We start from the raw sequence: 15,753 nt of genomic DNA, 5'->3' as shown, positions 1-15,753 counted from the left end.
AAGGGTGGGTTGGGGGTCCCAGATATTTTAGAGACATATGAGACATGCGCGTTGGCTCATTTAATTATATCACTAAAAGAGAGCTCCGCAGAGGAAGCTTGGGCAAAAATAGAAGCCACAAGACTGGGATCTCCAGACTTATTAGCTATATTTTGGAGTCTACAAAAGAGAAATAATACAAACACAGGCCTAATTACGGATAATTTATTATGGCAGTGGAAAAACTGGAAAAAGAGACTTAAGATACTGGATAAAATTATCACGGATATACCCTTCAGCATTTTGACAGTCAATATAGAAGATTTAAATATAAAAAACTGGACGGCTAATGGTATTAATAATATAGATCAAATAATGCAACAGAATCAAATGATGTCCTTTGAGGACATTAGGCAGTTATTTTCCCTTCCCTATAGAGAGAAATTTACATATTTAAGGATAAAACATTTTTTACATAAACATAGGGCCATAGAGTCATCTGAAGGATTACATACATTCATGAATTTAATTAACTATAAAAGTAATAAAAATTTAGTATCACATTGTGCTAAACTATATAAATTATATAAATCGAGCCCAACATTTCCAGCCCTTGTATCTTGGGAAAAAGACCTACAGGTTACTATTACAAGAAATGAGTGGATAAATGCAAATAATGCCGTAACTAAGGCTATTCATTGTTTAAATTCATCTGAAAGTCATTATAAGATCATTAATAGATGGCATTATGTCCCCACTAAACTGGCAAAAATGTACCCATCCTCTCAATATAAGTGTTGGAGATGTGGCTCATCTAGAGCAGACTATGTCCACATCTGGTGGTCATGCCCAAACCTAAGGCAACTATGGAACAAAGTAGCAACATTTTGTCAAGAGGTGATAAAAGTAGATCTTGACTTTACCTGTAAGTCCTTTGTATTACATCTAGGCTGGCCTAGAATTTCAAGAAGCAAAAAAGATATAGTGATCCACATTCTAACGGAGACTAAAGCAACATTGGCGAGATATTGGAAATGATCTGATTCCCCCTCTTGGGACAGGATAAAATTTCAGGTCCTGAACCATTGCAAAATGGAGATTGGAATCCTGAGACAAGACAATTATACTAATCCTAGAATAGAACAATGGGAGGAATGGGTAAAAAAGTTAAGTCCTACATAAGGAAAATAGTGGTATCCATTATTTGATTTTAGCACAGTATGAGTATTGGACACTACTGTTAAAAAACTACGTAGCGAACAATAAAAAAAAAAAAAAAAATTATTTTGAGAAGAATAAAAGATGATAAACTTTCTGTGACGTATGAATATAGACAGATCAGAATTTTTTTAAATAATTTTTCATCTTACAGAGCTAACATTGTTGATACGTCTTGGGGCTGTAATGTTTATATATTTTGCATCTCTATATAAAGCCGTTTTCTTGGCTATTAATAATGTACATTTTTTTTTTTAAAAGAAAAAAAAAAAAGAGAAAGTAGAAGAAAGGGAAAAAGTAAAGGGGAAAATATCAAGCCCTATAGTAAGGTATTATTTATCAGGATATATATAGATCTCGGCACAGTGTGACTTTATGTTCGTTTTGTTTTTATGCTTACATGGTTTATCATAGACAGTAAATAGTTATTTAAGGTTCTCTCAAGTTGAAGTAAAGATACTAAATTTGGTATGTCGTCCAATTTATAATTAAGAGGATAATTAAGGGTAATAAACTAAAAGATTCAGTATCTTAGAGGGCTAGTACTGTCGAAACGTATTTATTGTTTTATTGTCTATATTTTTTTTTTTATTTATTTTTTTTTTTTTTTAAATAAGTCCTGTACTGTCTATTGTGATACATTTTTTTGAAAAATAAAAAAATTAAAAGAAAAAAAAAAAAGAAAAGGAATGCCTTGCCGTGGTGTGGGCCCTCAAGAAACTGCAGCCCTATTTGTATGGGCAAACATTCTCGCTGCTCACAGATCACAACCCGTTGGTCTGGCTGAACCGGGTGTCAGGAGACAATGCCAGGCTGCTGCGCTGGAGCTTGGCGCTGCAGCCATTTGATTTCAATATCCAATATCGCCCGGGGAAGCTCAATGGAAATGCCGACGGGATATCTCGACAAACTGAACTGGACAAGTGATCTGTGGGCACTCCTCCAGACATCCTCAAGCCGATCCGTTGGGATCAGACTGTGTATGCTGGCTTGGTTCTGGGGGAGCATTGTGGCAGAAGCAGCCACAACAGACTGTTACACCAAATGCTACGTTATAACTGGATTGCATGTACGGAATGTTACAATGTAATTTAAATGCATGTTCATGTAATCGGTTCCCGAATCAGCAACTCTTAGCCAGTTCGGGAACCGATATAAGTACCGAATGAAAGACCACCCTGTTGGGGTCGTGTGCCTCACCTTAATGGAAGGCAACAATGTTGCAAATGTCCGTAATTGGGTTCGTGGGTGGCCGCCGTTCGCATAACGCCACGTGGCGGCGGCCATCTTAACTCCCGAACAGCGGTGTTTGGTCGTCGAGCGTCTGGAACTAAAATCGGACGCTCGACTACCCAGACACCGCTCAGACCTCCAGGACCACGGAATCGTACGATTCAAACTACCGAACGGCCCGCCGTTCGGTAGGATGAATCCCCCAGACTAGGGGATTCATCCGAACGTAAGATTAGAGCCGGATGGCTAAAATGTTCGGTACTTTTTGTTCATTGAAACAGACCGACCATAGGGCCAGAATCCATGGAGCTGTTTTCGGCTACCGAATCCCTGCAGTCGGTCAAATCTTTAACTCCCGAACCTCTGGTCTGATCTGGGTGAATTTTGAGTATGTTGCTCACCCAGAACAGACCTACCAGGGGACCCCTCATTTGTCACCGTACCCCCTGTATTTAGGGGACATCCAGAAACTGGGGAAAACTCTGTTCCCACTAATGAGTTTAATTGCTAATCTAAGGGGAGGAGAGGGAGAGGAGGTGACCACGATAGGATTGGATATTTTAAGTTACCTCCCTTGCATGGGAAAAAGACATAAAAGCAAATGTGTGAATAAAGCTGACAGTTGACCTCCAAGCTATGTGTCGTCTAGTTCTTGGAGGGAAGGGATTGTAACTACGCTACCTGTTTTATACCTGTCTTGGATTGCTGTTCCTGTCTACCAGCGGAGCTACCTTGGATCATACCTCTACTCCGCTACACCCTCCCTATAACTCCTCCTATTACTCCATATAACCCTCCCTATAACTCCTCCTATTACTCCATATAACTCTCCCTATAACTCCTCCTATTACTCCATATAACCTCCCTATAACTCCTCATATTACTCCATATAACCCTCCCTATAACTCCTCATATTACTCCATATAACCTCCCTATAACTCCTCCTATTACTCCATATAACCCTCCCTATAACCCCTCCTATTACTCCATATAACCTCCCTATAACTCCTCCTATTACTCCATATAACCCTCCCTATAACCCATCCTATTACTCCATATAACCCGCCCTTTAACTCCTATTACTCCATATAAACCTCCCTATAGCTCCTCCTATTACTCCATATAACCCTCCCTATAACTCCTCCTATTACTCCATATAACCCTCCCTTTAATCCCTCCTATTACTCCATATAACCCTCCCTATAACTCCTCTTATTACTCCATATAACCCTCTCTATAACCCCTCCTATTACTCCATATAACCCCCCATATAACTCCTACTATTACTCCATATAACCCTCCCTATAACTCCTACTATTACTCCATATAACCCTCCCTATAACTCCTCCTATTACTCCATATAACCCTCCCTATAACTCCTCCTATTACTCCATATAACCCTCCCTATAACTCCTCCTATTACTCCATATAACCCTCCCTATAACTCCTCCTATTGCTCCATATAACCCTCCCTATAACCCTCCCTATTACTCCATAAAGCCCTCCCTATAACCCCTCCTATTACTCCATATAACCCTCCCTATAACTCCTACTATTACTCCATATAACCCTCCCTATAACTCCTCCTATTACTCCATATAACCCTCCCTATAACTCCTCCTATTACTCCATATAACCCTCCCTATAACTCCTCCTATTACTCCATATAACCCTCCCTATAACTCCTCCTATTACTCCATATAACCCTCCCTTTAATCCCTCCTATTACTCCATATAACCCTCCCTATAACTCCTCTTATTACTCCATATAACCCTCTCTATAACCCCTCCTATTACTCCATATAACCCTCCATATAACTCCTACTATTACTCCATATAACCCTCCCTATAACTCCTCCTATTACTCCATATAACCCTCCCTATAACTCCTCCTATTACTCCATATAACCCTCCCTATAACTCCTCCTATTACTCCATATAACCCTCCCTATAATGCATCCTAATACTCTGTATAACCTTTCCTTGTATTGTTTGTATATTCTCTTATGCTGTGACGTTGCAGTAAGATATAAACCACACGTATCCATGAAACTAATGTGTTTATTGGTGTTGCAATTAAATTATCATTTTAAATAAGATACAGATTCATAGATCCCCAATTCTCTCTTTGCTTCTTCTTGGAGGAGAACATCAAAGGAATCTATGGGAGGAAACTGGATTTATCAGAGAAGGCACGGGGGGTGTGGAGACAAATGAAAAGGGTAAGAGATTTGGCAGACTGGATAAATAAGGGAGACAATTCGGCAGACTGAAAGTGCCCATAGAGCAACCCAGGGCAGTTCATTTATACGTTTACTCCATTAGTAATGTACAGTAAAGATCTTCATGCAATTTGTACCCCAGCATGGCACGGTCAATGCTGCATTCAGAATCATAGAATGGAGCTTCAGACTCTCCAAAACTGATCTGTGGACAACGATATCGAGAGGGTTTAGGAGATTCAGAAAATGCAACGGTACAAGAAGATAAGTCAGTTTGTGTCCTTTATTTTAGAGCATAGAGCTGGTAATCTGAATAAAGAGGTACGAGGTCAGGGGAGTTAAATTCCTAGTAACATCCTGTATTCTGGAGCAGGAGGGTTATATTCCTAGTAACATACTGTATTCTGGAGCAGGAGGGTTATATTCCTAGTAACATACTGTAGTCTGGAGCAGTGGCATTATATTCCTAGTAACATCCTGTATTCTGGAGCAGGGGGTTATATTCCTAGTAACATCCTGTATTCTGGAGCAGGGGGTTATATTCCTAGTAACATACTGTATTCTGGAGCAGGGGGATTATATTCCTAGTAACATCCTGTATTCTGGAGCAGGGGGTTATATTCCTAGTAACATCCTGTATTCTGGAGCAGGGGGGTTATATTCCTAGTAACATCCTGTATTCTAGAGCAGGGGGGTTATATTCCTAGTAACATCCTGTATTCTGGATCAGGGGGGTATATTCATAGTAACATCCTGTATTCTGGAGCAGGGGGGTTATATTCCTAGTAACATCCTGTATTCTGGAGCAGGGGGGGTATATTCCTAGTAACATCCTGTATTCTGGAGCAGGGGGGTTATATTCCTAGTAACATCCTGTATTCTAGAGCAGGGGGGTTATATTCCTAGTAACATCCTGTATTCTGGAGCAGGGGGGTTATATTCCTAGTAACATCCTGTATTCTGGAGCAGGGGAGTTATATTCCTAGTAACATCCTGTATTCTGGAGCAGGGGGTTATATTCTTACTAACATACTGTATTCTGGAGCAGGGGAGTTATATTCCTAGTAACATCCTGTATTCTGGAGCAGGGGAGTTATATTCCTAGTAACATCCTGTATTCTGGAGCAGGGGGTTATATTCCTAGTAACATACTGTATTCTGGAGCAGGGGGTTATATTCTTACTAACATACTGTATTCTGGAGCAGGGGAGTTATATTCCTAGTAACATCCTGTATTCTGGAGCAGGGGAGTTATATTCCTAGTATCATACTGTATTCTGGAGCAGGGGGGTTATATTCCTAGTAACATCCTGTATTCTGGATCAGTGGCATTATATTCCTAGTAACATACTGTATTCTGGAGCAGGGGGTTATATTCCTAGTAACATCCTGTATTCTGGAGAAGGGGGTTATATTCCTAGTAACATACTGTATTCTGGAGCAGGGGAAATATATTCCTAGTAACATACTGTTTTCTGGAGCAGGGGGGTTATAATCCTAGTAACATCCTGTATTCTAGATCAGGGGGTTATATTCCTAGTAACATCCTGTATTCTGGAGCAGGGGGTTATATTCCTAGTAACATACTGTATTCTGGAGCAGGGGGTTATATTCCTAGTAACATACTGTATTCTGGAGCAGGGGAGTTATATTCATAGTAACATACTGTATTCTGGAGCAGGGGGTTATATTCCTAGTAACATACTGTATTCTGGAGCAGTGGGGTTATATTCCTAGTAACATCCTGTATTCTGGAGCAGGGGGGTTATATTCCTAGTAACATACTGTATTCTGGAGCAGGGGGGTTATATTCCTAGTAACATCCTGTATTCTGGAGCAGGGGAGTTATATTCCTAGTAACATCCTGTATTCTGGATCAGAGGGTTATAATCCTAGTAACATACTATATTCTGGAGCAGGGGGGTTATATTCCTAGTAACATCCTGTATTCTGGAGCAGGGGGTTATATTCCTAGTAACATTCTGTTTTCTGGAGCAGGGGGGTTATATTCCTAGTAACATCCTGTATTCTAGATCAGGGGGTTATATTCCTAGTAACATCCTGTATTCTGGAGCAGGGGGGTTATATTCCTAGTATCATACTGTATTCTGGAGCAGGGGAGTTATATTCCTAGTAACATCCTGAATTCTGGAGCAGGGGGTTATATTCCTAATAACATCCTGTATTCTGGAGCAGGGGAGTTATATTCCTAGTAACATCCGGTATTCTGGATCAGAGGGTTATAATCCTAGTAACACACTATATTCTGGAGCAGGGGGGTTATATTCCTAGTAACATCCTGTATTCTGGAGCAGGGGGTTATATTCCTAGTAACATACTGTATTCTGGAGCAGGGGGTTATATTCCTAGTAACATCCTGTATTCTGGAGCAGGGGGTTATATTCCTAGTAACATACTGTATTCTGGAGCAGGGGAAATATATTCCTAGTAACATACTGTTTTCTGGAGCAGGGGGGTTATATTCCTAGTAACATACTGTATTCTGGAGCAGTGGCATTATATTCCTAGTAACATACTGTATTCTGGAGCAGGGGGGTTATATTCCTAGTAACATACTGTATTCTGGAGCAGGGGGTTATATTCCTAGTAACATACTGTATTCTGGAGCAGGGGAGTTATATTCATAGTAACATACTGTATTCTGGAGCAGGGGGTTATATTCCTAGTAACATACTGTATTCTGGAGCAGTGGGGTTATATTCCTAGTAACATCCTGTATTCTGGAGCAGGGGGGTTATATTCCTAGTAACATACTGTATTCTGGAGCAGGGGGGTTATATTCCTAGTAACATACTGTATTCTGGAGCAGGGGGGTTATATTCCTAGTAACATCCTGTATTCTGGATCAGAGGGTTATAATCCTAGTAACATCCTGTATTCTGGATCAGAGGGTTATAATCCTAGTAACATACTGTATTCTGGAGCAGGGGGGTTATATTCCTAGTAACATACTGTATTCTGGAGCAGGGGGTTATATTCCTAGTAACATCCTGTATTCTGGAGCAGGGGGTTATATTCCTAGTAACATACTGTATTCTGGAGCAGGGGAAATATATTCCTAGTAACATACTGTTTTCTGGAGCAGGGGGTTATATTCCTAATAACATACTGTATTCTGGAGCAGGGGGGTTATATTCCTAGTAACATCCTGTATTCTGGAGCAGGGGAGTTATATTCCTAGTAACATCCTGTATTCTGGATCAGAGGGTTATAATCCTAGTAACATACTATATTCTGGAGCAGGGGGGTTATATTCCTAGTAACATCCTGTATTCTGGAGCAGGGGGTTATATTCCTAGTAACATTCTGTTTTCTGGAGCAGGGGGGTTATATTCCTAGTAACATCCTGTATTCTAGATCAGGGGGTTATATTCCTAGTAACATCCTGTATTCTGGAGCAGGGGGGTTATATTCCTAGTATCATACTGTATTCTGGAGCAGGGGAGTTATATTCCTAGTAACATCCTGAATTCTGGAGCAGGGGGTTATATTCCTAATAACATCCTGTATTCTGGAGCAGAGGGTTATAATCTTAGTAACACACTATATTCTGGAGCAGGGGGGTTATATTCCTAGTAACATCCTGTATTCTGGAGCAGGGGGTTATATTCCTAGTAACATACTGTATTCTGGAGCAGGGGGTTATATTCCTAGTAACATCCTGTATTCTGGAGCAGGGGGTTATATTATTAGTAACATACTGTATTCTGGAGCAGGGGAAATATATTCCTAGTAACATACTGTTTTCTGGAGCAGGGGGGTTATATTCCTAGTAACATACTGTATTCTGGAGCAGTGGCATTATATTCCTAGTAACATACTGTATTCTGGAGCAGGGGGTTATATTCCTAGTAACATACTGTATTCTGGAGCAGGGGGTTATATTCCTAGTAACATACTGTATTCTGGAGCAGGGGAGTTATATTCATAGTAACATACTGTATTCTGGAGCAGGGGGTTATATTCCTAGTAACATACTGTATTCTGGAGCAGGGGGGTTATATTCCTAGTAACATACTGTATTCTGGAGCAGGGGGGTTATATTCCTAGTAACATACTGTATTCTGGAGCAGGGGGGTTATATTCCTAGTAACATCCTGTATTCTGGATCAGAGGGTTATAATCCTAGTAACATCCTGTATTCTGGATCAGAGGGTTATAATCCTAGTAACATACTGTATTCTGGAGCAGGGGGGTTATATTCCTAGTAACATACTGTATTCTGGAGCAGGGGGTTATATTCCTAGTAACATCCTGTATTCTGGAGCAGGGGGTTATATTCCTAGTAACATACTGTATTCTGGAGCAGGGGAAATATATTCCTAGTAACATACTGTTTTCTGGAGCAGGGGGGTTATATTCCTAGTAACATACTGTATTCTGGAGCAGTGGCATTATATTCCTAGTAACATACTGTATTCTGGAGCAGGGGGTTATATTCCTAGTAACATACTGTATTCTGGAGCAGGGGGTTATATTCCTAGTAACATACTGTATTCTGGAGCAGGGGGTTATATTCCTAGTAACATACTGTATTCTGGAGCAGGGGAAATATATTCCTAGTAACACACTGTATTCTGGAGCAGTGGGTTATATTCCTAGTAACATACTGTATTCAGGAGCAGGGGGGTTATATTCCTAGTAACATACTGTATTCTGGAGCAGGGGGGTTATATTCCTAGTAACATCCTGTATTCTGGATCAGAGGGTTATAATCCTAGTAACATACTGTATTCTGGAGCAGGGGGGTTATATTCCTAGTAACATACTGTATTCTGGAGCAGGGGGGTTATATTCCTAGTAACATACTGTATTCTGGAGCAGGGGGGTTATATTCCTAGTAACATACTGTATTCTGGATCAGAGGGTTATAATCCTAGTAACATACTGTATTCTGGAGCAGGGGGGTTATATTCCTAGTAACATCCTGTATTCTGGAGCAGGGGGTTATATTCCTAGTAACATACTGTATTCTGGAGCAGGGGGTTATATTCCTAGTAACATCCTGTATTCTGGAGCAGGGGGTTATATTCCTAGTAACATACTGTATTCTGGAGCAGGGGAAATATATTCCTAGTAACATACTGTTTTCTGGAGCAGGGGGGTTATATTCCTAGTAACATACTGTATTCTGGAGCAGTGGCATTATATTCCTAGTAACATACTGTATTCTGGAGCAGGGGGTTATATTCCTAGTAACATACTGTATTCTGGAGCAGGGGGTTATATTCCTAGTAACATACTGTATTCTGGAGCAGGGGGTTATATTCCTAGTAACATACTGTATTCTGGAGCAGGGGAGTTATATTCCTAGTAACATACTGTGGCGAAACCAACCTCGCCACTGGGCCCTGGAGAAGCCTGTTTGCTAGCCTCCTACCTACTGACTATGGCCCCTGGGTTATTTTGGGCATATTGTACTGTATATTGCTGCTACTGGCCCTTTTAACAGCATCTATGGACATATTGGGACTTTTGGGACTACTGTCCCTTTAAGACTGTGAAGCATATTCGAGTGTACTGCCTGTAATATTATATATGTATTTATAGATGTGTTAAGTTTATCCTGGGTGATTTGTATGCAGCATTCATCTGATTGTTCGGTAGAATCACTCAATTCAGTATATTGAGTGAAACTACCGAACAACCAGACCACCCAGGAATGAGTGTGCCTCCAATTACCGTTTGCAACAATGTTGCAAACAGGTAATTGGCAATCAGTGTAGTGTGGTCTGTGTTCTCTGGGTGGCCGCCATTCGGGAGCCGAACACGTGGCGGCGGCCATCTTAAACTACCGAACAGCGGTGTTTTGCCGTCGAGCGTCTGGAACTAAAATCGGACACTCGACTAGGCAAACACCGCTGAGACCTCCAGACTTCCAGGATTTCGTATAGAAACTACCGAATGGCCCGCCGTTCGGTAGAAAGAACCCCTCAAACAAGGGAATTCATTCAAACCCTCTCCAGGCTCTATAACACAGGCAATTCGCCTGTTTTCATTCCCTTGTTTGTGACCGACCGCAGGGCCAAAATGCATGGAACTGTTTTCGGATACTTTACCCATGCGGTCGGTCAAAACTTTGCCTGCTCATAACTCCCGAACCCCTGGTCCGATCTGGGTGATTTTTGAGTATGTTGCTCACCCAGATCAGGGCTATCAGGGGATATCTGTTTTAGGGGTGTATCATATGTATTTGGGGTACATCCAGGAATTGGGGAAAAATGTGTACTATATAATTGGATTAAGTGTTAATCTAAGGGGAGGAAAGGTGTGGGAGGTACATCCATGTGATTGGTCAATTTCATCCTCCCCCTGGGAGTGTCCTGTATGTACCTGTTTGTGAATAAAAGCCGGGCTGGATGAGCCAGTCCAGAGTTCCTGTTTTACCCTCAAAGTGATGTGTCGTCTCATTATTGGGGGGAAGGATTTATTGAGTGCTGTTCCAGTTGACTGCTAGGAGTACAAGCCTATTCGTATGGTTCCTATTCAATGGTCTACAGCATTCATATGCTTGGGAGAATTTAAAAGGTTTCTCGGATTCGGTGATTGTGGTGTCTGCCAGAGTGCTTGGAGTCCTCAGGAAGCACTAGGAGCATCCATTAACGGAGGTACCCGGTCGGGGTGCCAGGCGATCCGTTACATTGGTGGCAAGCGGTGGGATGGCGTCCTAGTGCGAGGTAAAGCAGCTCGGAGACACAGTACGTTTGGATTTACAAATTGAGGGCAACGCTAGCAGTCGTGCAGTGCCCCTGGGAGCAGACAAGTATGGAAGGTTCTGGCTCTGGAGATGATTGGCTGGCCGAGGTGAGGCAGCGAGTGGCCGAGTATGGGGATGATATACCCATGGAGACACGCCGGGTGATCTGGAACCAGGTCATGGCCGAGCGAAACACAAGGCTGGACCGAGAATTCCGGTTGGCAAAAGAGAGGAAGTATGCTCAGCAGCAGGAGCGTTACAGCAGCCGGGTAGAGGCTGCATCCGAGGAGGTTAGCCGTCTTTCCCTGAGGCGGCGGGAGGAACCCGAAGTGGGGGTCCTCATAGACTGGTCCTGTGAGGAACCACAACAGGCAGGTAGAGATGGGACCAAGGTCTCTCCACCGGGCCCACCGGGATGCTGGGCAGCCGGCCCAGATCCCCAGCAGCAGCCAGAGTTGCCAGGTGGGGAAGCAGGTGGCCCTTACTCACAAATGTTGAGGGGCCTCACGGATTGGTCCTGGGAAGACCCACAGATGGCAGGTGGAGATGGGACTGCGGTCTCTCTACCGGCCCTACAGGGATGCTGGGCAGTCGGCCCAGATCCCCAGCGGCAATGTGCGTTACAGGGAGCTGACGGTGCCGTTCTTGCTATCCAGCTGCATTCAAGGCTGCAGGGACAGGAGCCTGTTATCCCCTCTCCCCAGCGGCTGAAGGTGTGTAAGGGAGAGGAGTTGGTTATTCCCTCTCCCCAGCGGCAGCACAGCTCACCAAGGGGAGACAGTAAGCCCCTCACCAGCGCAGATGGGACCGTGGTCTCTGCGCCCTGCCTACAGGGAGTACAGAGGGTCAGCCCTGCTCCCCAGCGGCAGAAAGTGTGTAAGGGAGAGGTGTTTGTTACCCCCTCTCCCCAGCGGCAGCTTAGCACACCAAGGGGAGACAGTAAGCCCCACACCAGCGCAGATGGGACCGTGGTCTCTGCGCCCAAGTTACAGGGAGCTGAAGGGGCCGTCCTCCCTCCCCAGCGGCAGTGTGATTTGTTGGGAATTGGGAGCCCAGTCTCCATTCCCCAGCGGCAGTGTGAATTGCAGGGAATTGGGAGCCCAGTCTCCATTCCCCAGCGGCAGGCTGAGTTACAGGGGGCAGAGGTAGTTGGTCCTACCCCCCAGCAGCAGAGTGATATGCCGGGAAGGCAGTGTGAAGTGCAGGGAGAGGAGAGCAGCGTCCTCCCTCCCCAGCGGAAGGCTGAGTTACAGGGGGCAGAGGTAGTTGGTCCTACCCCCCAGCAGCAGCGTGATTTTTTGGGAATAGAGAGCCCAGTCTCTATTCCCCAGCAGCAGGACACTGAATTGGGAGGAGAGACAGTCGGTCTCCCTCCACAAAGACTGAAAGTAGGCATGGGAGAGGAGATTGTTACCTCCTCTCCCCAGCGGCGGATCATCAATGGGCAGAGTGTTCTAATGGGAGAGGAGCTGGTTACCACCTCTCCCCAGCGGCAGCTTAATGTACCAGGGGGAGACTGTAAGCCCCACACCTGTGCAGATGGGACCGTGGTCTCTGCACTTCCAGCACAGGGGGTAGGGACGGTCGGTCCTGCCCCCCCACAACAGGGCTGTTTAGCCAAAGGGGAGACAGTCTGTCTCCAGCAGCAGAGCTGTGTAACTAAAGGGGAGACAGTCGGTCTCCAGCAGCAGAGCTGCGCAGCAAAAGGGGAGACAGTCGGTCTCCAGCAACCAGGCTCCAACCAGACTACTCCTGTAGTAGTGCTGGCACCAGGGCAGAGTACCGCTGGTCTCTGCCCACTCAGCAACCCACCAAAACAGCCTACCAGTCCCCCACACAGCCGGGGTGAGGCACCTGGACCTGGACAAGTTTTTCCATTACTCAGGTGTAGTAACCATTTATTGTGGGTGGGCTGTACTGCTGTTTCTGTTTTGTGGGTGGGCTGCTGGACTAACAAGGGCACTGACCGACAAGAGGTCAGGTACCCTGTTAGTCTGTTTGGAAAAGGGGAGAAGTGTGGCGAAACCAACCTCGCCACTGGGCCCTGGAGAAGCCTGTTTGCTAGCCTCCTACCTACTGACTATGGCCCCTGGGTTATTTTGGGCATATTGTACTGTATATTGCTGCTACTGGCCCTTTTAACAGCATCTATGGACATATTGGGACTTTTGGGACTACTGTCCCTTTAAGACTGTGAAGCATATTCGAGTGTACTGCCTGTAATATTATATATGTATTTATAGATGTGTTAAGTTTATCCTGGGTGATTTGTATGCAGCATTCATCTGATTGTTCGGTAGAATCACTCCATTCAGTATATTGAGTGAAACTACCGAACAACCAGACCACCCAGGAATGAGTGTGCCTCCAATTACCGTTTGCAACAATGTTGCAAACAGGTAATTGGCAATCAGTGTAGTGTGGTCTGTGTTCTCTGGGTGGCCGCCATTCGGGAGCCGAACACGTGGCGGCGGCCATCTTAAACTACCGAACAGCGGTGTTTTGCCGTCGAGCGTCTGGAACTAAAATCGGACACTCGACTAGGCAAACACCACTGAGACCTCCAGACTTCCAGGATTTCGTATAGAAACTACCGAATGGCCCGCCGTTCGGTAGAAAGAACCCCTCAAACAAGGGAATTCATTCAAACCCTCTCCAGGCTCTATAACACAGGCAATTCGCCTGTTTTCATTCCCTTGTTTGTGACCGACCGCAGGGCCAAAATGCATGGAACTGTTTTCGGATACTTTACCCATGCGGTCGGTCAAAACTTTGCCTGCTCATAACTCCCGAACCCCTGGTCCGATCTGGGTGATTTTTGAGTATGTTGCTCACCCAGATCAGGGCTATCAGGGGATATCTGTTTTAGGGGTGTATCATATGTATTTGGGGTACATCCAGGAATTGGGGAAAAATGTGTACTATGTAATTGGATTAAGTGTTAATCTAAGGGGAGGAAAGGTGTGGGAGGTACATCCATGTGATTGGTCAATTTCATCCTCCCCCTGGGAGTGTCCTGTATGTACCTGTTTGTGAATAAAAGCCGGGCTGGATGAGCCAGTCCAGAGTTCCTGTTTTACCCTCAAAGTGATGTGTCGTCTCATTATTGGGGGGAAGGATTTATTGAGTGCTGTTCCAGTTGACTGCTAGGAGTACAAGCCTATTCGTATGGTTCCTATTCAATGGTCTACAGCATTCATATGCTTGGGAGAATTTAAAAGGTTTCTCGGATTCGGTGATTGTGGTGTCTGCCAGAGTGCTTGGAGTCCTCAGGAAGCACTAGGAGCATCCATTAACGGAGGTACCCGGTCGGGGTGCCAGGCGATCCGTTACACATACTGTATTCTGGAGCAGGGGGTTATATTCCTAGTAACATACTGTATTCTGGAGCAGTGGGGTTATATTCCTAGTAACATCCTGTATTCTGGAGCAGGGGGTTATATTCCTAGTAACATACTGTATTCTGGAGCAGGGGGTTATATTCCTAGTAACATCCTGTATTCTGGAGCAGGGGGTTATATTCCTAGTAACATACTGTATTCTGGAGCAGGGGAAATATATTCCTAGTAACATACTGTTTTCTGGAGCAGGGGGGTTATATTCCTAGTAACATACTGTATTCTGGAGCAGTGGCATTATATTCCTAGTAACATACTGTATTCTGGAGCAGGGGGTTATATTCCTAGTAACATACTGTATTCTGGAGCAGGGGGTTATATTCCTAGTAACATACTGTATTCTGGAGAAGGGGGTTATATTCCTAGTAACATACTGTATTCTGGAGCAGGGGGTTATATTCCTAGTAACATACTGTATTCTGGAGCAGGGGAAATATATTCCTAGTAACACACTGTATTCTGGAGCAGTGGGTTATATTCCTAGTAACATACTGTATTCAGGAGCAGGGGGGTTATATTCATAGTAACATACTGTATTCTGGATCAGAGGGTTATATTCCTAGTAACATACTGTATTTTGGAGCAGGGGGATTATATTCCTAGTAACATACTGTATTCTGGAGCAGGGGAGTTATATTCCTAGTAACATCCTGAATTCTGGAGCAGGGGGTTATATTCCTAATAACATCCTGTATTCTGGAGCAGAGGGTTATAATCCTAGTAACATACTGTATTCTGGAGCAGGGGGGTTATATTCCTAGTAACATCCTGTATTCTGGAGCAGGGGAGTTATATTCCTAGTAACATCCTGTATTCTGGATCAGAGGGTTATAATCCTAGTAACATACTGTATTCTGGAGCAGGGGGGTTATATTCCTAGTAACATCCTGTATTCTGGAGCAGGGGAGTTATATTCCTAGTAACATCCTGTATTCTGGAGCAGGGGAGTTATATTCCTAGTAACATACTGTATTCTGGATCAGTG

This window comes from Pelobates fuscus, chromosome 4 (assembly GCF_036172605.1).
Source record: "Pelobates fuscus isolate aPelFus1 chromosome 4, aPelFus1.pri, whole genome shotgun sequence".
Taxonomy (NCBI): domain Eukaryota; kingdom Metazoa; phylum Chordata; class Amphibia; order Anura; family Pelobatidae; genus Pelobates; species Pelobates fuscus.
Note: the sequence above shows the minus strand (reverse complement) of the source record.